The sequence below is a fragment of the Hemicordylus capensis genome, chromosome 1 (assembly GCF_027244095.1).
Source record: "Hemicordylus capensis ecotype Gifberg chromosome 1, rHemCap1.1.pri, whole genome shotgun sequence".
NCBI classification, from domain to species: Eukaryota; Metazoa; Chordata; class Lepidosauria; order Squamata; family Cordylidae; genus Hemicordylus; species Hemicordylus capensis.
The window spans coordinates 276984105-277008287 of NC_069657.1; the positions used below are offsets into that span (position 1 = coordinate 276984105).

At 43.9% G+C, this 24183-nt stretch overlaps 2 long non-coding RNA genes across 3 annotated transcripts in view; one reads left to right on the forward strand and one right to left on the reverse strand.

Moving 5' to 3' along the window:
* The first annotated feature begins 497 nt into the window (after positions 1-497).
* Positions 498-22701, forward strand: LOC128340403 (uncharacterized). The gene is made up of 6 exons (XR_008313688.1): positions 498-662; positions 880-1406; positions 3218-3302; positions 9707-9873; positions 19583-19626; positions 22597-22701. It is a non-coding gene; the product is annotated as an uncharacterized LOC128340403 (long non-coding RNA).
* Positions 9209-24183, reverse strand: part of LOC128340404 (uncharacterized) — a 95142-nt gene continuing 80167 nt past the window's right edge. The window contains exons 1-3 of one of the 2 annotated variants that reach the window (XR_008313689.1): positions 21019-21455; positions 14933-14989; positions 9209-9261 (exon numbers count right to left, since the gene is read on the reverse strand). This is a non-coding gene — a long non-coding RNA (uncharacterized LOC128340404). Of the gene's footprint in view, positions 9262-14932; positions 14990-21018; positions 21456-24183 lie in introns of those variants that run through there. The other variant, XR_008313690.1, reaches the window with a different exon arrangement.

A 24183-nucleotide genomic window follows, 5' to 3' on the forward strand; every position in this document is an offset into this window, starting at 1 on the left:
ACCAGCTATCAACTGATGGGCAGGGAGGTTTAAAGGGTCAGTGGCGACTCTTCCCGCTTCTCAGCGGGTGCAGTGGGAGGCTTGAAGAGGCAGCACGAGTGGCTGGGACACTCTTTAAGTGTCCCAGCCACATGTGTGGTTTGAGTGCTGAATATAACCCAACTTTGGTGGTTAGGATAAGCACTCCAATATCGCAGATTCACTGTTCGAGGAACTTTCTGAGAACATAACCACGGCAGTATTGGAAGGCTTCCTCTTTGTTCCTGAAAAAAGTAGCCATCACTGCTGCTGCATTTGTGAGAAAGTAATAATAAATTCAAAGGACCTTATTTAGTGGCAAAATTTGAAACAGCATAGAATGGGTTAATGGTACATTATAACTGCTTGTTTTACCATCTACTTATCATACCACAGCACACATGTACAAATGCAGGACGCTTCTAAAACATGAGCCCTGTGATGATCCTGACATTGCTTTACACAGCAACTATATTTGATCGGGCTCAAACTTCATTCTGGAAATCAACAGAACAAGTCTGTCTTCCTTCTCATGTGCATTCTTTCTTCTGTCTGTCATGTAGATAACACCAAGAAGGTGTAAGCTTGGAATCCTGGCCTTCCTGGAAGTCTCAAATGACACTACGTTAGAATTATTCTGGGCGGTAAGGCACTTCAGGACTTTCTTGTGGGGCAGATAATTCACTTTACGGTTAGACCATAAACCCTTATCTTCTTTATTTATTACTTGGGAATCAAGTCGAGCAACCTGCAGAATAGCCAAATAGATCACCAGGCTGATGGATTTTGATTTACAGGTGAAATATCTGCCAGGTCTTCAGAATACAACTACAGATTGTTTATCTCAATTTCCACTTCCAGGCCAAGAGGAGATCCCAAAAGACGAGGATGGAGGAATTGTAATTGTGGAAATAGCTTCATACAGTCACGGAGTTATCACGTCTTCTGAATGGAAAGCCCTCAGTGCTGCTCAAGTGAATTTAACTGAACTTAAACCTTACATAACTAATGGATGGTCATGCAAAAACAAAGTACCTGAACACCTTCAACCATACATGCACGTAGCAAATGAGCTGTCTCTTCTCAATGAACTGGTGCTGAGGACTGATTGTTTGGTGGTGCTAACCTCCTTAAAAGCAAAAGTGATCAAAATTGCCCAAGATGGTCACATGGGCATGAGCTTGTGCATTTTTAGGAGAGAAGGTGACTGACAATGGGACACACAGCTTACCTCATTTGAAATGGAGCAATATTTGCATAACCATGAGATGAAACACAATACTATTTCCTTGTACCATCCTCAAGGGAATGGCTTAGTGGAAAGAATGAACAGATTAGTGAAATAAAGATTACAATTGGCTACTACGCAACAACAGCCCTGGAAAGAGGTAATCTGTGAAACTGCTTATCGACTTTGTTTGAGTATGGCTGCTTTATAAAATGAGAAATGGATGTTCCCGATATTCCTGATATTCTGGACCAAAACAAATAACTGAAATTTGAGGAGAGTCTGTCCTATTGGATGATGGAAAGAAATGGAACAGGGAAGTGACAATCCTCTTTACCAGAAAGAACATCACTAACAGCTCCTGTGCTAGAGAACCCAAGAACTAGGAGAAGTGTGCAGGGGCGCATGTAGGTAATTTGGGCATCTGGACTGCCCAGCCATGAGCCCCCCTCCCGTGAGCTCCCCCATGCGAGGCCCCCCAAAACCTCCTTTGGGGGCCTGTTGTCAAACTGCCATGTTTTAAATTATTACCATGGCCGAGGGGTGGCCGTGGGGGGTAGCAGAGCAGTCCTTCTCCCCTCTCCCCCCTCCCCTGGCTGGGGTGGGGGCTGGAGTGACTCCGGGCCCATCTATCTGGGCCAGCGTCTTTTCCCAACTGCGATGCGCACCTGCGTAGTTGAGATCGTCACAAGCCAAATGGAGGTTTGGCGGGGCGGGCGGGCTCCAGAGGCCCCTGGCCACTTGGAGGCCTCCCCCCCGGACCTTGGAGGACTGGACTGGGTTCCCAAGGTCCAGGGGTTAGAGTGCCTCTGGAAGTGTGCACAACAGGAGACCACCTAAAAGACTTCAAGATTTTGTCACTGAATTTTAAATCAATTCAATTCTGGTTGTTATAAAGGGGAGGGATGTGTTGAATTCTATACAGTATCTTTTATGTTTTGTTGTTTAGAAGGTTGTCCCAGTAGGGATCCTGTAGAGTCTGTGGAGGGTGGAATCAGAAAAGAAAAGAGAGATTGTTTAGGATAAGGAGAAAATGGAGTCATTTCTGAATAAATGCTTAGTTAAATCTATATAAGATTACTTTGTGTTTGGGAGGGAAGCAGCTATAAAACAAAAGAGCTTTCTGAGCATATTTTTGTTTTAGTGCTCCCATCTTTGCCAAGTAGACATGAAAGCATCTGCCTAAGTAATACAGAATTTGCTGTGTTTATGTTATGGGTGTGCTTCGTCTTTATAATAAACCAATTTTGTTTTAATAAGAATTCTATATACAGCTTCCCTGTTCAAATGAGGTGTCATAGATCAGATAAACCTTTTATATCTTTCACCTTACATTAAACATAACTGTATTCCAGTAGAATCCGTTCACATATTAACATGAAAGTTTTCAAATGAAAACTGAAGATGTGAACTACCCCGAATATTACTAGCCAATCTGATCAAAGGAGAAATTCCTTCCTGACCATAAACATGAAGCTCTGCTGCACCATTAAAGTGATACTTAAACAAATAATAACCTTGGTTCTTTGTCACTATTTCCTCACTTCTGGGTAAATTTCATGATTTTAATTAAAGTGATAAAGTTATTTTAGCTGCATATCATCCATTAGTTCAAATATTTATAAAAGGTATTGAGGAATTAGGGGTTAACACTAATAAATGACATCCTATCAGCAATCAAAAATCAATAGTAGAGCCAGCCATATACTGAAGAGTTGTTCATGAAATGATTCTTTAGACAGGAACAAACAAGCAAGTTGAAAATAATTCATTGAAAACAATTGGAATATTTTAAGCCTTCATAATTTGACAAAACAACTGACAGGAAGACATTATGGTTAGCTACTTCTCAGTGTTAAAACCTGCAGATGTTTGTTCCAACTGTGTGATGTTGATTAATGCTCTGAGTCTGCTGGAAAACAATAGGATTACGAGCTAATATATTTATATTTTTATCCTTGTTTTTTTCAGTTTTATACCCCATCCTATCCTGGAATCCAGAGATGATTAACTGGCAGCTACAGGCCAAGTCTGCATATCCATTGATATTTCACAGGTGAAAGAAATGACACACATCTGTAATATTGTCACGAGCACAACAGAATTCCTGAATACACCCACCACTACCACCACCAAAATCTCAAACTATGCTGCCACTACCCACCTTCCCCTTTACTTACTGGTCTGGTCTGGTGGCAGCAGTGTATACAACAACAGCACTGACAGTGATCTGGAGGCCTGAGAGGCCTCCCCAGCCTTCCTTTCTCTTTCCTTCCTGATGCCCAGAACATTAGCATCCTAACCCGGAGAGATTTGTAATATATAACGTTTTAGCTACAAATCTCCATCACTCAGGATCCCAGGCACCAGAAAAGAAGAAAGGCAGGAGAAAGCAAGGAGTAGAGAGGGAGACCTTTTGAGCCTCCTGATCTCCACTGCAGCTGCCATTCCTGCCAGACCAGGCCAGATAAGTGGGAAGGGGTGATGGGACATGGCCAGGGTGTTTTCTCTGGCTTGGATTATGATATGAGAGAAGGGGAACTAAACAACTCAGGAGGAGTGATGCTCAGTTGTATTGAGCAGCATGAGAAGTAATAAGAGAAAAGAACAAGCCATATAAATGCCTTTGTTTATATGGATAGCATGCAACATTTCACAGCTGTCCATAGGGACACCCTTGTTTAGTTATAATATTCCTGCTCTTACATTCTTTGTTTTGCCTGCATTGTTGTCACTCCTGACTATGCATGGAGTTATGCAAGTATAATGGAAAATGCAGTCTAGGCCCACTACTGGACAAATGGAACTGCTGTCTACTATTGTCGTGCTCATTTCAAAGACCAGAAGGATTATTAGGAAGTGAGCTCCTTCCACATATTCATCATAAAAGTTATGACTGAGAACTCGGCTTACCCGGTTTTATATTAACCATAAGTTAACTTCAAAGGTGTACAAGAACAGCTGAAGGTGGCTACATGCATTCCACGTTATGTCCCAATTAGCGAGGCATGAACCTTAAAACGTTTTGGATTTCACCTTGCATACTTTCTTGTCATAAGTTTTGCCCAGTCACTGATCTTAATGAACCTGACTCTGCTTCAGAGGTGGTTGGAAGACCATCTGGAAAACCCATGGATATTGCACCAAATGGCTTGGAGAAGGAACAGAATAGGAGGCAATTTTCACAACCTTTCCATAGTCAAACATTAGATTATATGCTAGAGATCAACACCAACAGAGTTCTGTCCATAATAAGAGCCCTGTTTCAACATTACACTGAGTCAGGATGCCATGTTAACTGGTTGCTTGGGTGGCCCTGTGGAGTCTGGAGAAGGGTGTGGCATCCCTCCTGTGGGGCTTTCGTTCCCTTCAGGGGGCAGTAGGGATGAGAAGGGTCCAGGCTGATCGGATCCCAGTGGGATGAGAGGGCAAGGCAGAGGGAGCTGCAGGAAACAGCTCCAAGGAGACAGCTAGGTTGGGTGTGGCAGGAAACAGGAAGCAAGGTCAGGAAGGGGAAGGGGCTGGAAGTAGGCTTTAAGCCCTGTCAGCTCTGCACTGGGGCATTTAAAGACAAGGCAGCTGATGATGAGAAGCTGCTTCTGAGTCTGAGAGCCAGGAGTTCTCCAGGAGAGGGAATGCAGCAAGCTAGGAGGAGGACTCAGGTGACAAACTAACCTCCTCCCCGGCTGTTCCTGAGGTTGACCATTTTTTGGTGCTGACCCAGTCATTCTGGAGCCCAAGAAGGGCTAGGAGCCCACCCCGTCCCCTGGGAGTCTGACACACGGTAGTGCCTACAGCTGTCTGTACACATGTGTATGTTTTTGTGTGTGTGACTATACATGCTTAGTCCTTTCCCCTCCAGCCATTTCCCCCCTCAAAATTACCCTCACACACACAGACACACCTGCTTTTCTTCTCACAAAGGAAATGATATTGGTACTCAAATATTGTTCCCTGTGACCAGGGAATTTGAGTGGGGCAGTGGCTGGAGGGGAAAGGGTTAAGCTTAAACAGCCCCTCCCCTGCCACTCTTCTGCTCAAGCTTGCTGCTTCTTGAGTTAGCTTTGGATTAAAAAAATAACAAGAAATACAAGATCTGACCATGCTTTTGCGTTATGTCTAAGCCCAAGTCTGCTCACAAACCATGGCTTGTTATGATGACAAACCAGGTCATGAATCCACAATCTGAAGTTGGTTTGCAAATGACAGTTAGTGCTAACTGCAGTCCCCTGTCTTATCTGAATTCATGGATCGTTTTAAAAACTACTGCGAGGGCCATTACTTCACCACAAGAGGCTGTAGGTCCATTAAGGGAAGAATGAACTTGTGAAGCCAAGTCTGAGAAGATGGAAAACAAAAAACAGACAAGCAGCTCAATCATTATTTACTTGTACATTTGGAAACTCAAACTATAGAGTGTGGGTTCTTTAACATCCCACAAGCCACAGTTTTGCATTATGTCTGAACATAGCCCATGTGTTATATCTACTTTGGGCCAAAGCCTGTGGTGTAGATATGGCCTTAATATTTTTCTATTCATAATCTGAATTCATTCATACTTGAAGATTTTCACATTGCTTGTGGAAATGAAACCACCATTGAGAATTCGCAGCAACTCTCATTGATTTTTGATGGTTTGATTGATTAAAGCATATGAGGACAGTTCAAATCAAGGACGGTGCAGACCTGAACTCCCCAAACTCCAGACACTTATCTCACTAAGCTGTACTAAAATGTACAGTGACGTTTTAGAGAATAATTAGAGTGGTTTGAACTAGGGGTGTGCAATTCGGGTTTTTGGTGATTCGGTTCAGGACCCGAACTGAATCACCCCCATTCTGTTCTGTGCCCAAATCTGGGCTACCCGAATCACCCCTGATTCGGTTCGGATTTGAATTAAATCCAAATCTGAATCGATTTGGGTATGAAAAACGGGTCCTAGGGGCAAAATAATGGGGTGGGGTGGTAGTGCTTAATGGATGGAGGCTACCACCCAAATTTCAGGGGAATTGGGCAAAGGGTTGATTTTTGGGGAATTTTTGAACTTTTAGTGTCTTTGGGGCAGTTTGGGGGCATAGCTTGGGATCTGGGCAAAAAGAGTGGGGTGGGGTGGTAGGTCCTAATGGGTGGAGGATACCACCCCTATTTCAGAGTGATTGGGCAGAGGGCTGATTTTTGGGGAATTGTTGAAGTTTACGCATCTTTAAGGTTTTTCCGCATAGAGAAGCATTGAGGTGTCAGCAAATGTATAGCTTCACGTGGGGGGCAAAGGGGTGGCCTAGAGCAGTGTGGGGTTGGTGGTAATGCCAGGTAGGGTCAAGGAAGCTACCTGAATTTTTTCAAAGGATTTGGGCAGAGGGCTGATTTTTGGGGAATTGTTGAAGTTTACGCGTCTTTAAGGTTTTTCCTCATAGGGTATGCATGGAGCTTTCAGCAGCCCCATAAGTGCACTTGGGGGGTGCTGGGGTGGCCCAGAGCGAGTGGTAGTGTAGTGCACATAGGGTGCCAACCACCCCCATGGGTTTCTAACCCATGGGGTACAGGGTTCTGTTGTTTCAGAGGTATTCTGATTGTGGATTCTATGATAGCTAATGAGATTTTCAATGAAACACCATGAATCCACTCTAATTTGCTATCATAGAATCCACAATCAGAATACCTCTGAAACAACAGCACCCTGTACCTCATGGGTTAGAAACCCATGTGGGTGGTTGGCACCCTATGTGCACTACACGACCACTCGCTCTGGGCCACCCCAGCACCCCCCAAGTGCACTTATGGGGCTGCTGAAAGCTCCATGCATACCCTATAAGGAAAAACCTTAAAGACGTGTAAACTTTAACAATTCCCCAAAAATCAGCCCTCTGCCCAAATCCTTTGAAAAAATTCAGGTAGCTTCCTTGACTCTACCTGGCACTACCACCAACCCCACACTGCTCTAGGCCACCCCTTTGCCCCCCGCGTGAAGCTATTTGCTGACACCTCAATGCTTCTCTATGGGGAAAAACCTTAAAGACGCGTAAACTTCAACAATTCCCCAAAAATTAGCCCTCTGCTCAAATCTTTTGAAAAAATTCAGGTAACTTCCTTGACCCTACCTGGCACTACCACCAACCCTACACTGTTCTAGGCCACCCCTTTGCCCCCCGCGTAAAGCTATACATTTGCTGACACCTCAATGCTTCTCTATGGGGGAAAACCTTAAAGACGCATAAACTTCAACAATTCCCCAAAAATCATCCCTCTGCCCAATCACTCTGAAATAGGGGTGGTATCCTTCACCCATTAGTCACTACCACCCCACCCCACTCTTTTTCCCCAGATCCCACGCTATGCCCCCGAACTGCCCCAAAGACACTAAAAGTTCAAAAATTCCCCAAAAATCAACCCTTTGCCCAATTCCCCTGAAATTTGGGTGGTAGCCTCCATACATTAAGCACTACCACCCCACCCCACTATTTTGCCCCTGGGACCCAAAATTCGAGCTGACATCACATCAGACCTTTTTGCATTCAAATCAATGGAGGCAAAAAGGCGGGAAATTCAAAGAGACGTCAGCCCGAATCACCCGAATTTTTTGGGCCCGAATCAGGGGTGATTCAGCTCAGGCCCAAAAAATATTGGGGGACATCGGGGGTGATTCGGTTCGGACCCGAATCACCTGAAATTGCTCGTTTTGGGCACAGATCGATCTGTGCCCGAAATTTTTTGCACATCCCTAGTTTGAACATTCATAATGGTACACCAGCCTTATAAATTGTTGACATAGATATTAATTTTCTATCTACTATTCTAAGTCCTAGACCACATTCTTGATCTCACTTGTGAAAAAAGGAGGACATGACATACTGAGCAATGGTGCATCAGCCTAGTAATGTTTTGTGCATGTGTTGTGCAAACACCAGAATTGCACAAATGGTGTTACACAAGAGAAAGCTCATTATTCACAATCAGCTTACTCTTGTGTGATGCAATTCATGCTATTTTGGCATTTGTGCAACTTGTACAGTCATGCATCTTACATGCAAGCAAGCCTATTAAGCTGATGTAGCATTGTGCACTATGTCAGCTAGAGTGTTTGAGACTGCATACTCTCATGGTAGCATGATTACTTGTATAAGTAGGTTTAAGTTTGTGTGGTTTTGCCATTCTTGGCGAGCTGATTAAATTCAAACAGTAGATCTATAAGATAATAGGTCTGTCTATTTGTCTCCCTCTCTCATATTATTCTAGTGATGTACCTCATATCATGCCTCAGAATACCTAAAATGAGCTTTTCAGCATCCCACAAGAAAAGAGACCTTCACACCCACTTAACAACATTCATTTTCATAACAGTAATCATGATAAATTCATTTGCCATGAACGTTGATGTAGGAACTCAGAAAGAGTTCAGTCGTTATTGATATAAATGTGTACCATCATAAATCCCATATGTTTGAGGAGTTGACTACATGCTTCCTGGCTTATTTTCAGCTTAATTGTTTGTGACTGAATGGTGGTGACAGCAATGTTTATGACTAATTATGGCAAGTGTGTTTATGAAGCCAATTAAAGTCCTCGGGACTCCCCTAAGCTTCTAGCTGTGCGGAAATGCCAGGAAATCCATCTTTTAAAAGTGATTGCATCTTCTGGTGCTCCAAATAGGAAACAAACTGATTTGATCAAAGAAAATTGCTATGTTGGTGGTGGTGCTTGTAACAACTATATGACTCAATAATGCTTCATTGACAAAATAACAAGCTTTAACACTGGGCCGTTTATACAAAACGTTTCAATTGCTTTTCATTCTAAAGCTGCTCCCTCCATAGTGGTTATCTGTTCTACACGATCCTGTTCTGCTTTACTACTCTACAGTATTATAGCTAGAGTTATAAAGCAGGCCTTTTGAAGGATGATGTGAAATGACAGAGACATAAGCACTAATAATAAAGCTGTGGATAATGATATCTGTAATGCTTACCCTATAGTCATCTAAAAGCACCAGTAGGATCACAAGAAAGTGGAGCAAGGATCTGCCAAACAAGAAAACAAAAAAGACTATGATCATAAAAGGGTCAAAATCCTATCTATGCTATGATTATACATAATTTCTTCCCTAGCCTACAAAGTCGTCATAACTGTATCAAGGGTCACAGGCTAGAAAGGAACAATGATGATCCAAAAAGAAAGAACTGCTACAGGAGATAAATCAAAGTTGCACATGTTCATAAAGAAACACTTGTATGACAGCTCAAAGGGGAACTTTTCCCATAACCTATGCTTGGGGTGGATATCTTTTTTTAAATTCGGGATCAGCAGAACCGTATGTTACTCAAGCGACTTAGTCAATCGGTGTCTGTTGATGATGAGAATAGTGTGTTATTGTGAAGTGATTTCTAACATAGATCTTTTGTTCATCACTGTGCCTCTCAACTTTGAAAATCTTTGTTCTGTTTCTCATTCATTTTCTTCCTGTAGGTTTTGGTGCCTGTGTGTGCCTTTCCTCTGCCCCAAGCCTTCATCTGCTACTTTCTAATTGTTAGGCAAGGCAGACAAGGTGCCCCACAGGGAACAGATGGCATTCTGGAATCTACCAGCAAGAGTCACTCCTGGAAGCGATTTTCACCTTCAGGCTCCACATTGAGGTAATAAATGCTTCCTACCAATAGAAATTCACAAGGTGTACCAAGGAACACAAATCACAGATTTTGCTGGAACACTAATCAAAAATGCAACTTGACAATATAGTTGTGGACACCCTGGAGAAAATACTACACATAATGGGAATTAACTTCCTGAAATTGATATTTATTAAAAGATCAGATCTTGCCCATATATGAGTTTTATATTGTATTATTATTATTAATTCCCCCCTGAAGAAAGAAATGGAGGGTTTAATACTGGCTGCATGAGAACAGGCACTAAGAACAAATGCAATAAGAGCAGAAGTCGAAAAGTCAACAACAAACAGCAAGTGCCGCCTTTGTAAAGAAGCAGATGAAACCGTGGACCACCTAATCAGCTGTTGTAAAAAGATCGCACAGACTGACTACAAACAAAGGCATGACAAGCAGGGATGATACACTGGAACATCTGCAAAAAATACAAGCTACCTGTAGCCAAAAATTGGTGGGACCATAAAATTGAAAAAGTTTAAGAATATGAAGATGTAAAAATATTATGGAACTTCTGACTACAAACAGACAAACATCTGCCACACAATACACCAGATATAACTATAGTTGAGAAGAAAGAAAAACAAGTTAAAATAATCGACATAGCAATACCAGGCGATAGCAGAATATAAGAAAAAGAAACAGAAAAAATAACAAAATACAAAGATCTACAAATTGAAATTGAAAGGCTGTAGCAGAAGAAGACCAAAATAATCCCAGTAGTAATTGGCGCCCTGGGTGCAGTTCCAAAAGACCTTGAAGAGCACCTCAACACCATAGGGGCCACAGAAATCACCATCAGCCAATTACAAAAAGCAGCTTTACTGGGAACAGCCTATATTCTGCGACGATATCTAATAACAGCAACAACACTGACAATAAAATTCAGCCATCCCAGGTCCTTGGGAAGGACTCGATGTCTGGATAAAACAAACCAGTCAATAACACCTGTCTGACTGTGTAAATAAATAATAATAATAGCAACCAGTCAATAACACCTGTCTGACTGTGTAAACAAGAAATAATAATCATCATCATCTCTCTCTTAGCCCAAGAATGCCTGATACTTCCACTCCACCCTGAGGACTTTTAATGGGGGACATTCCTCTCTTTTGTTACTGAGGAATTTTTGTTGAAGAACTTGAAGAGCACCTCAACACCATAGGGGCCACAGAAATCACCATCAGCCAATTACAAAAAGCAACATTATTGGGAACAGCCTATATTCTGTGACAATATCTAATAACAGCAACAACATTGCTAATAAAATTCAGCCATCCCAGGTCCTTGGGAAGGACTCGATGTCTGGATAAAACAAACCAGTCAATAACAACTGTCTGACTGTGTAAATAAATAATAATAATAATAACAACCAGTCAATAACACCTGTCTGACTGTGTAAACAAGAAATAATAATAACATAATATAGCATTCTTTTTATTTATATTTTCAGCACAGTAGAAAAGCAGAATAAATACAGAAGGAAACAATGGGCCAGTTTAAATGAAGAAGAGATCATGTCCAGTTTTGAGACAAGAATATATATTTTAGTCATAGGAAATGAAGGTTACTGGATAAATTAAATATCAAGACATAAGCATATAAAAATCAATTTAGCCAAATGTATCTTAAAAAAACAAACACCCTGATCCACTAAAACAGACATAGGGTCATGACTATATGGTATAAAATAGGCAAGTGCTTTCATTTTTAGAATGAATGGAAATTGATATGCATGGACCTTATTCATACATACTTCCAATTGTTCCAAAATGAATGTGCCCCAGAAATAATGGAATGAATGTCAAAGAATGGAGATGAAAACTGATCTTCATTCCTTGCCATTTGTTCCATACTCTGGAAGGACTCTGCAAGATGGGGGACATGTTGCTGAGTGTGATGTGTCAGAGACCCTCCAGAGTTCAAGAAGCACTCCAGACACAACAATGTGCAGAGAGGGACTGGAGGAGTTGCGTGAGAGCTCCCAGCACTTCCCTGCAGCCCCTCGAAGTAACTCGCTTTGTTAGTTAGGATGTCATGCACTGGGTCTAACCCAGAGCTGCACAACTTTGGTCCTCCAGCTGTTATTGGACTACAGCTCTCATCATTCCTGACTATTGGCCACTGTGGTTGGGGATTATGGGAATTGTAGTCCAATGGGAGCTAGAGGGCCACAGTTGTGCAACTTGAAATATCAAAAAAAGGTTCCATGGATGCTAGAACCATCAGTAGCATGCCCCAAAAGTAAAGGAATAGCAATCACTATATGATTCCTGATTGTCTGGATCAGCCATGTGACTACTTCCAAGGAAGGAGAAAGAAGCAATATCCAAGATGATACAAAATTGTCCCAAAGCTGCAACAGGCAGGTGAAATTATGGTACTGGTACTGAGCAGGACTTTTAAAAAGATGGATGTTTACATAATCAAATTATTTCAGAAAATATTTCAACTCTACCAAAATCAGTATTTTTCAGCTGAAAATGAAAACTGGAGAATCTTCAATATGCAGATGTAGCATGGTGCCTTATAAAGATGGTATCGGGAGTTCCAATGTTCTTTATTGGTTTAAATAGCTTTACTGATTGATTTACTGTGTTTAGGATTTTTGTGTGTTTGTTTTTTAATTTGTATTATTGTGTTAGACCTGATTGTAATCAAGGTGTTTTTGCCAGTTGGACAATCAAAGAATCAATGTTACCTTATCAAATCAGCTCTAAGGCTGTCTAGAGTTAATATTTGGAGCTGGTGCAGTGTAGTGACTGATAGTGATTGTTGGGAAGTCACCAATTCAGATTTTGCCTAATCATGAACCCTTTAGATGGTTTTAGGCAAGCCATCACTTGCAATATATGGACAAATATATATTGCCCTGCCTACAGGATGGCTATTAGAATGATTTGAAGGAATGTAAAGTGTGGCTTCCATCTGTGCTTTATGAGATAATGTTATGATGCTATCTAGCTGCCAGGTAGATTTGCCTTCATGATGATGTCACTAAAGGCAAATGAAATTTATGAGAATGAAGCTTAGACAAATGGGTAGTTCTAGTTAGTCAGGGATCACACAGTGAACAGGATGACATCTCTGCCTTCTGTATCCAATATATGCTCACTAGTGGCAAATGAATTCAATTGAGGGAGTTAAAAAAGGTTAATATGAATGAGAAGGCAAATACTTCCACAGGTAGGTTTTTAAAAGTCACAGACAAAAGGGGATGTTTTTCAATGTTGCAGCAAATGCTCCCCCATATGGGTGAATAGTTACAGCTTGGCCCTGCAGTTCTAATGGCAGAGCCAAGACTACTATATTTCAATATAATTGTATCACTGAACTTTTTTTTTATTGCATTTCATTTCTCTTCTGAAACTTCAGCACAGTTTTTGAGCAAAAGTGCCAACCTTTTTGTAATAAATTTTTTTATATAGCTCTACTGATGATACAGGAATCTTTGGTTAAAAATATATCAGTTTTGTGATTAGGCAATATACAACATTCCCTAATATTTTCTAGAGGTACTTTGTACTTCTCTATAATTAATATTAAACATAACTTAAAACTGATTTAGAGATCTGGGACAGACATATCTTCGGCTGACATATTAAAACCGGAAAAAAATTAAAACATTTCAGCAATAGAGGCCATTTCCTATAAAACATGAATTTAAAAAATCTAACTTCTTTGAATTGATGAAAGCCACATTTATTTTATTAATCGTAGAGATGGCTGATGAGGGGGGTGGGTCACTATTGCATTGTCAATAGTGAAATTCACGTTGAACTTTGTTAGGAATGGGTGTTAGTAGTGTTTCCACTCATGAGATTAGAGCCCTATTAGCAATAGCAATAGCAATAGCACTTACATTTATATACCGCTCTATAGCTGGAAGCTCTCTAAGCGGTTTACAATGATTTCGCATATTGCCCCCAACATTCTGGGTACTCATTTTACCGACCTCGGAAGGATGGAAGGCTGAGTCAACCTTGAGCCCCTGGTCAGGATCGAACTTGTAGCCTTCTGGTTACAGGGCAGCAGTTTTGCCACTGTGCCACCAGGGGCTCCTTGGGCTCCTATTAGAGTAGTGACATCACAGCCAACCAAGCCACACCTTGCACAATGTGTTGCGCCCAGTCAGGAGCAAATGTCCCAGACTAGGGTTGTGCTAGCACAACCTGTTCAGAGGTGATGCGGTCCACCTTTTGGTGATGGGGTCCCGACCTGTTCAGAGGTGATGGGGTCCACCTTTTGGTGATGGGGTCCCGACCTGTTCAGAGGTAATGGGGTCCACCTTTCACCATGGGGTACTGGCGTTTTCCTAAAAGATTTCAGAAAGGGATTGGCTGCTGTGTTGCATGGTTGGTGGGCGGTGCGGGGTGTTAAGCTAGGCTAACTCCCACTGTGGCAGGTACAGTGTGGTTGAGGGTAACATCTGAATTTGGTGAGCACCTTCATGAAGCATTTGGATATAGATCGGACATGTGTCAACTCCCTAGATGCTGTGCGGATCAGGGAACTCTGGCCTGGCCCGACCTACTCTGTCAGGCTAAGCTCCCGGACATGATGGGCGGCTGCTGGGGGGAGGGGGTGCTGCTATGGCAGAGGCCTGACCTTAGGTCGGCTAGGATGGGCTTGCTTTAGAGCGTTGGGGCTGTCTGGAGCCAAGGTGCGTCGCCCTTACACTTTAGGCAAGGCATGCCTGGGGTGGCATGCCTTTAGCTACCGCACTATAGGGGTGGGGAGCCAACCCCAGTTTTTACTTAACACTATATTCTGAATGTATATTTATTTCACCCTATAAACGTGTCTCGTGTCTTCTTGGGGTGTGGGGAAAATTGAGCTAGAAATGGAAAAAGCAACTACCTGTTATGTTATCTGATGTGCAAAACTTGTTGAGATCTTTGAGGAACTATTATTCCCTAACTCTCTAGAGATCAAGATAACGTGCACGTGTTTTATAGTTTGTTTGTTTTTAAAGGTAGAACATTATAAATTAACCTTAAGAGTAGAAGCAAAGATTAAGTCCAATTACCTGTACTGTAGAATTGGATATTTTTGTATTCAGCACTATAGAGATGGAACTGAGATGCTGAAAGAAAGAAAAGGATTATCAGGTCAATGTACTCGGGCTTGCACATTCTTCATGTACATGTGATATATTATGTGGTGGAAGTAGCATATGAGCTGAAAGTACATTCATGCCCAAGTAAATCAGATTGTGGCAAATGTGACAGCCTTTTCTGAAGCCACTAAGGGTGTGCAATATCTTTGGTTTTTGTGTTGCTTTCATTGTAAAAACCATGTTGCTATTCATTTGGGAAATTCACATTTGAATTAACTAATTTTGTCATTTTTTGTTACCCCTATTAATTTTCACTAGCTGAACCCGCTCAGAGCATCTGTGCAGTAGTTTACTTACTTCTGGGGGGTTTTGCTGCCCGCGCGCAGAGCATCTGTGTGGTGGTGCTCTGAGCCTGTGGCATTCCCCCTCCCCTCATCACTCGTTCTCTCCCCCCACCACTCTCTCACTCTCTACCACCACCACCACTCGCCTGACTCTGGCTGTCCTCCTTTCTTCCTCCGCCCCCCCCCCACTCTGCCTTTCCTTTTTTCTTCCTCCCCCCCCCACTCTGTCTGTTTTTTGGGGGAGGGGGCTGCAGTTTGTGTGTGTGTGTGTGTGTGTGTGTGTGTGTGTGTGTGTGTTGCTTTTTTGTTTTGAAAGGGTGACTGTGAGCTGAGGGTTTATTTTATTTTATTTTTGGTAGTGCATCAACTAGGTGGTTGCTTGGAGCACCAATCCAAGTGCAGAAGGGCGCTGACAGCTTGGTTCATGTACTACCTGGTGAGTCAAAAGCAGGACCAGCCCACCAACTTGTGGAGTGTGCTGCTGCACCCTGACCCTCTTTGCCTATGTGGGCGCCCCCACCCCTGCAGGTGGATGTGCACACTTCCCATTGTCTGAGCAAATGAAGGGGGTGGGTAGGTGAAGGGGCCGGTGGGTGCCAAATCAGAATTTGCCTGGGGCACCAACGCTCCTTCCTTCCACCCACACTGCAGCAGAACTTAATTTCTAAGAAGATAGATTCTGGGGCTGAAGTCTGCCTGGGAGCCCAGCCATCTGTACTAGGATTCTTGCTTCTTAATCATAAGTGTGTGGAAACAAGCTGGGGTTACAGAAGGAAACACTCAGCACTGTTTTCTTTATTATTTCTTCACATATTTGAGGACTCCGTGTTGAAAACTAAAATGGACATGCATCCTCACAAAAATGTGCAAAACTACATTCTCTTGAGTTTAACAAAATGCTCCTCCAAAATGGGAGTTTGACACTGTCAAAGCTGACTTCACCAACCATCTGCTAGGGGGCACATGTGCAGTCCCAATCAACTATTGATCACTTACACACAACAACAGCTGACAATTTCATAAGATTGTATGTTCATGCTCAGTACCCAATCCAGGAGCACCTTAAGTGGTGCAGCTGGGAAATCCTTGACTAATAAGCAGAAGGTTGCCAGTTCGAATCCCCGCTGGTACTATATCGGGCAGCAGCAATATAGGAAGATGCTGAAAGGCATCATTTCATACTGCATGGGAGGAGGCAATGGTAAACCCCTCCTGTATTCTACCAAAGAAAACCACAGGGTTCTGTGGGCGTCAGGAGTTGAAATCGACTTGACCTCACACTTTACCTTACCCAATCCAGAGGGTGATCTTTGCACAGAATTCCCTTGCAGGATCAGGGCATAAATCTAGAAATTATGTACACTTGATTTTATGAAAGTCTAAAGAATGCAATGTGGAATGGTTTCAATTCTTTATGCAGCCTACAAGAGGTTAATGTATGAGAGAGACAAAATGGAATAACACTTGAAGACTTTGGTGTGGCATTTCTAAACTTCCTGAAACAAGATGACTCTGGGAACTTATGAAACCATTCATGGTTATTGCAAAGGATAATTGAAATTGGTGTACAGTTCATGGCTCAAATATGATACCCGCATAATTCTATGTCTCAAGCCAGCATGAAATGTTTATTTAGTATATGTATACAATCCAATATATTGTCAGATTCTTTCTTTCTGATGTCATCCATGGTACCTGCTTTGTTGTTGGTTTGGGCTGGCATGATAAAGTCATTTAATTTAATTTTGTTTTCTTCAACATTGTGTTTTTTTTTCTGTTTTGAGCTATTTAAAAGACTTATATCCAATAATAGTTCATAAGAAAACAGAGAAATCTAGCAGCTTTAAATATATAATATATGACAAAAATGTTCAAAAACGAATTATGAATGACAAATAGAAGCTATTCTCACGAGCAGCAGAAACTGGGCTAAGGGAGCCCAGCCCGGTTTCTGCTGCTCATGTGCACCAACCGGAGCCATGTGGCTCCCACCGGTGGCTTGGCAGCAAGTCCATTTACGGAGCCCGCCACTGAACCCAGGTTTTGGGTTAACAGATCGTGTGTCTGCTTGCAGCCACAGCGGACACACTTGGGGAGAGGGAGGGGGATCCCAGAAGTGCACTACGCACTCACGCGGTGCATTACTGGGGCTCTGGGGCGGGTGGAGTGCCATGTGGCAGCGCTCCCCTTCACTGGACCCCAGGAGCTGCTGGGTGAGGTGTGGGCAGACGGCAGGAGAGCCGCCACTCATCTGCGATGCCGACCCGCCCACACAAAGCTCTGGCTGTTATCGTCTGCGGGGAGGTAAGCATTTTGGGGCTTCCTCCCTGCAAAAGGGGGTAGCCTTCTCACGCAGTCGTGAGAAGAGCTTCAACATGTATTTAAATGTTAAATATTATAATTCAGGGAAAGTAATGAGATGAAAGCTGCGTGTAAGACACCGATGTGTGATTCACATTATGCATGAAATCTACAGTTGGGTCCCAAGTTCAGACACACATGTGAATATCACCAAATGCAACTTTGAAAAGACTTTTGGACCATCAAATGATACATTCTGTTAGCAGCACCCGGCCGATGCATTTAATTCATTATGGTTAAAATGTATGTCATGCCGCCATATATGAGACAAACAAAAAATGGACATGATCCAGCTCAGGTGCTTAACTTTGGCTGGATCGTAGCCAATCTGAAAAACTATGAAAGAAGGAAGGAAATGAGTATGGGTAACATGAAATCCATGACCAGCACAATGTTAAAATGCATGACATAACTTTTTGTCAACACATAGTTTCTGTTGTGGCTGATAAAAGGACCTGCACTGCAGTGTTATGCTGTGAATGTAAATGAAGTGTGAAGTGATGAATTACGCCATTCTGATTACACATCAAAAATAACATCCTTTATCTGGGTTACTAATGCCAAGAATATAGCTTGTGCAACAGGAAGGGTTGAAGGGAAACAGAGGAAATACAGTAGAGGCACAGTATAATTAAAATCCATATGCAGTATGGCCCATGTATACAACACAGAACCTTGTATTATAAAAATGATTTATCAAATGCTGATAAGAAAGGCTATGAAACCTAAATTGACAATGACCATACATTCAAATGCTTTTTAAAAATTCTGTATTTTTCTTGGAATTGCCAGTTTCCTTTTCCTTCCTAACAGCTGGAAAGAGAAGAAAAAGGATAAAGTCCTACAACATGAACATGTAACAGGCTTAAAGCCCAGTCCACACCATTCTGTGTTGCCAATGAAATGAGTTGCAATGACAGCCATTGTGAGATTATGCCACTTGTACTGTACCTTTGAAATCAAGCACAGGTGTTATGCACTGTGGGTGATGCTGTGTTGAGATTTTCGTTTCTGAAGAAAATTCGCAACTGCCAAATTGTGCAAACAATTTATGACTGCAGAAGCACAGAAGCCTAATGCCCTCTTCTGACTATGCAGTTTTGAAAGTTATCATACTGTCTCTCAATTAGTTTTTCTAGGTTTCTGTTGACTTTGGTGAGTTGACTCAGAGTACATGGTTTGAGGACTCCAGCCCTTGTTGCTTAAGCCATAACTATTCAGCTTTTAAAAACATTTTCAGTAAAAAGCAGGTTGTTGCTCCATTTCTTCCATAATGATTTGCAGGTCAAATGAGTCTTATGTTAAAGGCATATATGCACTACAGTCTATAGCTGTCATTTACTGGGAACTGTAGTTCAGGGAGAGTTGTCCCGTTCTAGGTTTCTCCAGCAGAGGACTCACAGCAGGTTCACCAAACTACAGTGAACTCTTTGGAAATTCTCAGGATTCCCACATGTTACCCATAGCCTGGCATCAGGGATGTAGCTATAATTGAGCGCATGGGTTCAAAGAACCTGGGGGCCTCAGCTCCTGAGGGCCCCCCCAGCTCTGCCCCTCCCCCTTTTCTTCATTATCTCCTTCACTCTGAGAGGCTGCTGGGGAGAGGGGCGAACACAGGCCCCCTCTCCCCTAGCTACACCCCTGCCTGGAATCTTAACTGAAATAATTTTATTACTGGGTTCGGTGTACACAATATGAGCTTTAAAATAATATTGCCATGGGCTGTTATAGAAGAATGATTTTAATTATCTCGAATCTTGACAGCATCCTCCAAAGTAGGTTATCTGACCTTCAGCCTGCTTTATAGATCTCAGCTCCACTACTTTTGCTCGCTGAGTATATTGAGCTACCATATTCTGAATAGAAAGTCAGTCAACCAGACACTCCTTTTTCCTCCTTTTTTTTTCTTTTCCAGTGGCTGGCACACCAAAGAGATGGCCATTGCTCACCAATAGCTAGGTAAGCTCTTCTCTGTTTCCATTGCATGGACACATAGAATATACACATTGCACATACACATGCACATCTGTACCACTATCTCCAGTGGCCTGTAAAAGGAACATGTAACATTAAAGGGCTGAATGTTGGCCACAGTGGTGGCCCTAGAAAAATATATATTCATGGGAGAGGGGCACAGAACAGTCAAAGGGCATTCCTGGGGCTGGGGGGTGAACTTTGTCACATACATTAGGTTACTGAAAGAAAAATTATTGTGTGTTTCATATTAGTGCTCACATCCTAAACAGAAGTGAGCCCTTGAGAAACTGTGCTGACTGGATAGATAGACAGATCAGGTGCGGGGTTCAGCCCGCTGCTGCATCCCCCCTCACCCCACCCCCTGCCCCAGACATCAGTGCCTGACATCAGACGCAGGGAGCGAAGGTTAGCCACACCCTGTGTCTGACATCAGATGCAGTGGGAGTCGTTTAGCTCACAAATGGGCCGTGCGGCCCTGTTTGCAAGCGAAATCAGCCAGCGACGCATTCACAGCATGGCTGGAGCGGCTTTCCCTGCCTTTAAAAGGCCCTGTTTGCAAGAAAAACTACGCCCCCGCATCTGATGTCAGACACATGGGGCGTGGCAGGGGTTCTTTGAACCCGTTCGCACAATGTTTGCTCTGCCCCATAGATAGATAGATAGATAGATAGATAGATAGATAGATAGATAATAAAAAGCACTCTGGTTGACATCCTAACACACAGGGGCGGGTTAACCCTTTTGCCGCCCGTAGGCAGAAGGAATTTGCCACCTTGAAGTCCCCCCACCCAAGCCCCCAAGCCAATCCCGGCCATTCGGGTTCTTCATTATGGATTGTAATGTAGCTCGATTTATGTCTGGAGTTTTTAAAAATCCACGTCAGGTTTTGTGGCCCAGACCCCAACTCTCCTGCATAGAAGCAACTTAAAGGCAAAGCGAATAGACGGGCTGCTTGTTCAGCAAAGTGACCCCGATGCTCTCCTGCTACTATTGCTGCAGCAGGCCACATGTGGCCAGTAAAGGGGCTAGCAAGAAGCCAGCCCCACCTCACTGCTGTGGGGAGTGGCATTCCTCTCTGGGCCCTCTGTGGTGGCCGGGCCAAGGGCGAGGAGTGGCTCATCCTGCCTCCACTTCCTGGAAGGCAGCTGCTGGCGGGACTTGCTCCTCCCTCTCCTGTCCTCCCTGACAGCCACGCGGCCTGTAGGATGGCCAGCGGTCAGGCAGAGCTCTCCCTGATGAATGGCCAGCTGGCAGGCACAGGCAGGAGAGGAACTAAGTAGAGGTAGCTGTACCTCCAGGGTGTGCTGTGCGCCCACCTGCCGGGCCCGGGGAGCCCCCCAGGGACTGTGCCCCTGCCCCTGCCCTGTTACTCACCAGTGAGCCAAGCTGGCAACGTCCACAGAGTGGGAGCCCCCCCGTGGCTGGTCAGGTTCCACCATCCCCATGCCAGCCGCTGCCTGTAGCCTGCCCAGCTGGCCGCAGTTCCGCTCCGCGGGCTGGCTAGTCCCCTTCAGCCTTCTCGGGTGTAGAAGCAATGGGAGGGCTCTGCTGCTGCTTCGGCTCCCCAGAAGTCCCCCCACCAACCACTGCTTGCTGGTCCATGCCCGGCCCGACCCTTCCCCTGCCTACTGACCCCCAAGAAGGCCACCCCTCCACCTGGTGACCTACTGACTTCAATAGGATGCCCTTAGCTGGGCCATGTCAACAGAGCCAGCATTCCTCCCAAGAGGATCCTGGCCCTTTTTACGCAGAATCAGCGAGCACAGATTTCCTGGGGATCACTTGGTCAGCACTAAGTGAGAAGTTGAAGAAATGCCACCTGGCGCCACCATCCCCCCCCCCCACACACACCCCTCTGATGCTTTAGAGAATAGGAAGGAACGAAGGACCGTCCCTTCCCCTAACACTGGCCAGGCCCCGGCAGCAGCAGCCTGCCAAGCCGCTGCAGACAGATGACGCCCCCTGCTGGCTGTCAGTGCCACAACAACAACAGACACAGCCTAGCTGCTGCTGCCACCATCCCTTGTTGGAAATTCACTGTGGTGAGAGAATCCCTTTCTCATTATAGCAGAGTGCACAGAGGCACAACACGGCGGCATGCGTGTATGCTGAGAGCAAAGTAACTTGGAGCCAATTCATAGTTTCAAATCAATATATAAGGCATTTATTAAGGAACTCCATTCTAGATAGGAAAGCGAGGAGTTAGGATCTCTAATCTATCTATCTAGCTGGATGCAGATGGATTCTGCATCTTCTCTGCACACATGGTGCTGGGAGAGGAGCTTGCCATGTTGCAAGGTAGAAGGGCAGATAGGGAAGAGAGAGAGAGGAAGGAAGTTAGTCCCTGAGATTAGCAATCTACATATCCAAAGGGATAGTGTCAGAGCAGTAGAGAAGGGATGACCAATGTCTTGACCCTCTAGCCCTCTGACTCACTAGTCTGTCCTCCACTGTCCGAGACGAGACAATGCAAAGTCCTTAACTTCCAACACCCTGTCCCTCTGCCCTGCCGCTGGCTGCCAGCTGCCCATGCCATAATAAGAGTTCTCAAGACAAAAACACAATGTAAATATATTTATTTTTTTAAATGCCGCTAGGGGGATATTTGCCACCATAGGCGGCTGCCTCCACTGCCTCTCCCATAAGCCGCCTATGCTAACGCAATGTTCATACAGCAAAGGAAGCAGGTGTGCAGCTGCTGTATTCCAGAGTAAAGCAGTGTGGCTTCTTGCATGGGGGTGGTTTTTTGCTGATCCCTGTGAAGTTTTGTTCCATCTGAAAATGTGCCCCTGAGGGTTGTGCAGAAGAAATATGTATAAGACCCTTTTAGGTAGGAAATATAGAAAATATACCATAACTGCACATATTCATTTTAGTTTTTATCACACATCCTCTCTCTCTCTCTCTCTCTCTCTCTCTCTCTCTCTCTCTCTCTCTCTCTCTCGTGACAAGATGGCACAGGAGCAGCCTTTTGCTTCCGGAGATAGTTGCTGCTGCCCAGAAGAAGGTGCTATCCCTTTGGGATAATTAGGTCCTGACCCAATTGGCTCAGTTTGGTAAGCAAAGGAAGGATGGGAGGAAAACACATTTTCAGTATTCTCTGGTACATTCTGTTCTGTAGTCTTTTTGGTTCATGGTTTCAATCAGAGGCATAGAAGATTTGAAATTGCATTTTTCATCTGAAGCAGAAACTACTACTACGACGACTACGACAACAACAACAACGAGTTAGGGATGTAGAAGGCTCGCCTTCGAACTGGACTAGGGGGCAGTCCGAGGAGAGAGTCGAGCCAAGCCCCCTCCTCATGAGCTGGCTCGACAGGGATACTTGTAAAGGAGAATCTGGCAAGGATTCACCTTTACAAGTAAAGGGTTAGATGCAGGGGAGGGAGAGGGAAAGCAAAACTTGCTGTCATTTAGCTTGAAAACCAAACCACTGCAGGGATGGGGAATGGTGGAGATGGTGGCAGGGGGTTCATCGTCCCCGCCCCAACCCCACAAGTGACGCATAGGCCCATTTCAAGCCTGGGATGGTGGCACTGTGGATGATAAAGGCTATGGCGGGGACGATGGAGGCGGTGACCTAGGGACTCCTTTCACCCCCTGCCATCCTCCCAAATGACCAGGTGGCCATGCTGCGGCCTGTTTTGGGCCTCTGTGCATGCACGTGGATGCTGGAGGGATGCTGTGCTGGGGTTGGATAGGGCCAGTTGCTCTCCCTCCAATCAATAAAGAGAATCACCACTTTAAAAGGGTGCCTTTTTGCTCAGTTAGCAGGGGAACAACCTCACATCGACGGAATGAGCTGGACTATCATGGAAGCAACGTTACTGCTGTCACACTTAGGGTGTTTGCCTCCTCAGACAAACACCAAATCTGTGAAGAATACAGGGAGGTATTGCATCCAGGCTTGCAAGTGCTGGGGCATGCCTTCCAGGTGCACTATGGGACGCTGTACACAAGTGCAGCATCCTTTCTTCATATTTGAACAGGGCTAAACTTGTAACGGCAGAAGGCAGGCATTAAGAGAGCATGTGAAATACGGGAAAATAGCAGGCAAGTTTCTTGTGTCAAAGCAATAAGGAGCAGTGCTTGTAACATTCTTCTGAGGGAAGAGGGTCATCGCTCAGTTGTAGAGCATTCCCAGGTTAAAATTCTAGGCTTCTCCATTTAAAACACCCCCCAAACAACAACAACAACAACAACAACAACAAACCAGGTGGTAGCAGATGATGAGGAATGTCTCTGATTGAGATCCTGGAGAGCTTATTGGAAGCACAATCAGTGATACTAGATTAGATTAACCAATGGTCTGACTCAGTATCAGGCAGCATCATTACTAAAATATACCAGAATGCAAATGACTGTGAATGAACAGCAAGAATCATCAGTCATGATTAAAATAATAATAATGATAGGCGATTGACTTGAGAATTTATATTGATGAATTTGTATTGCTGGTGATTTATTTATTTATCTATTTACTTTTACATTTATATCCCACTCTTCCTCCAAGGAGCCCAGAGTGGTTGTGTATAA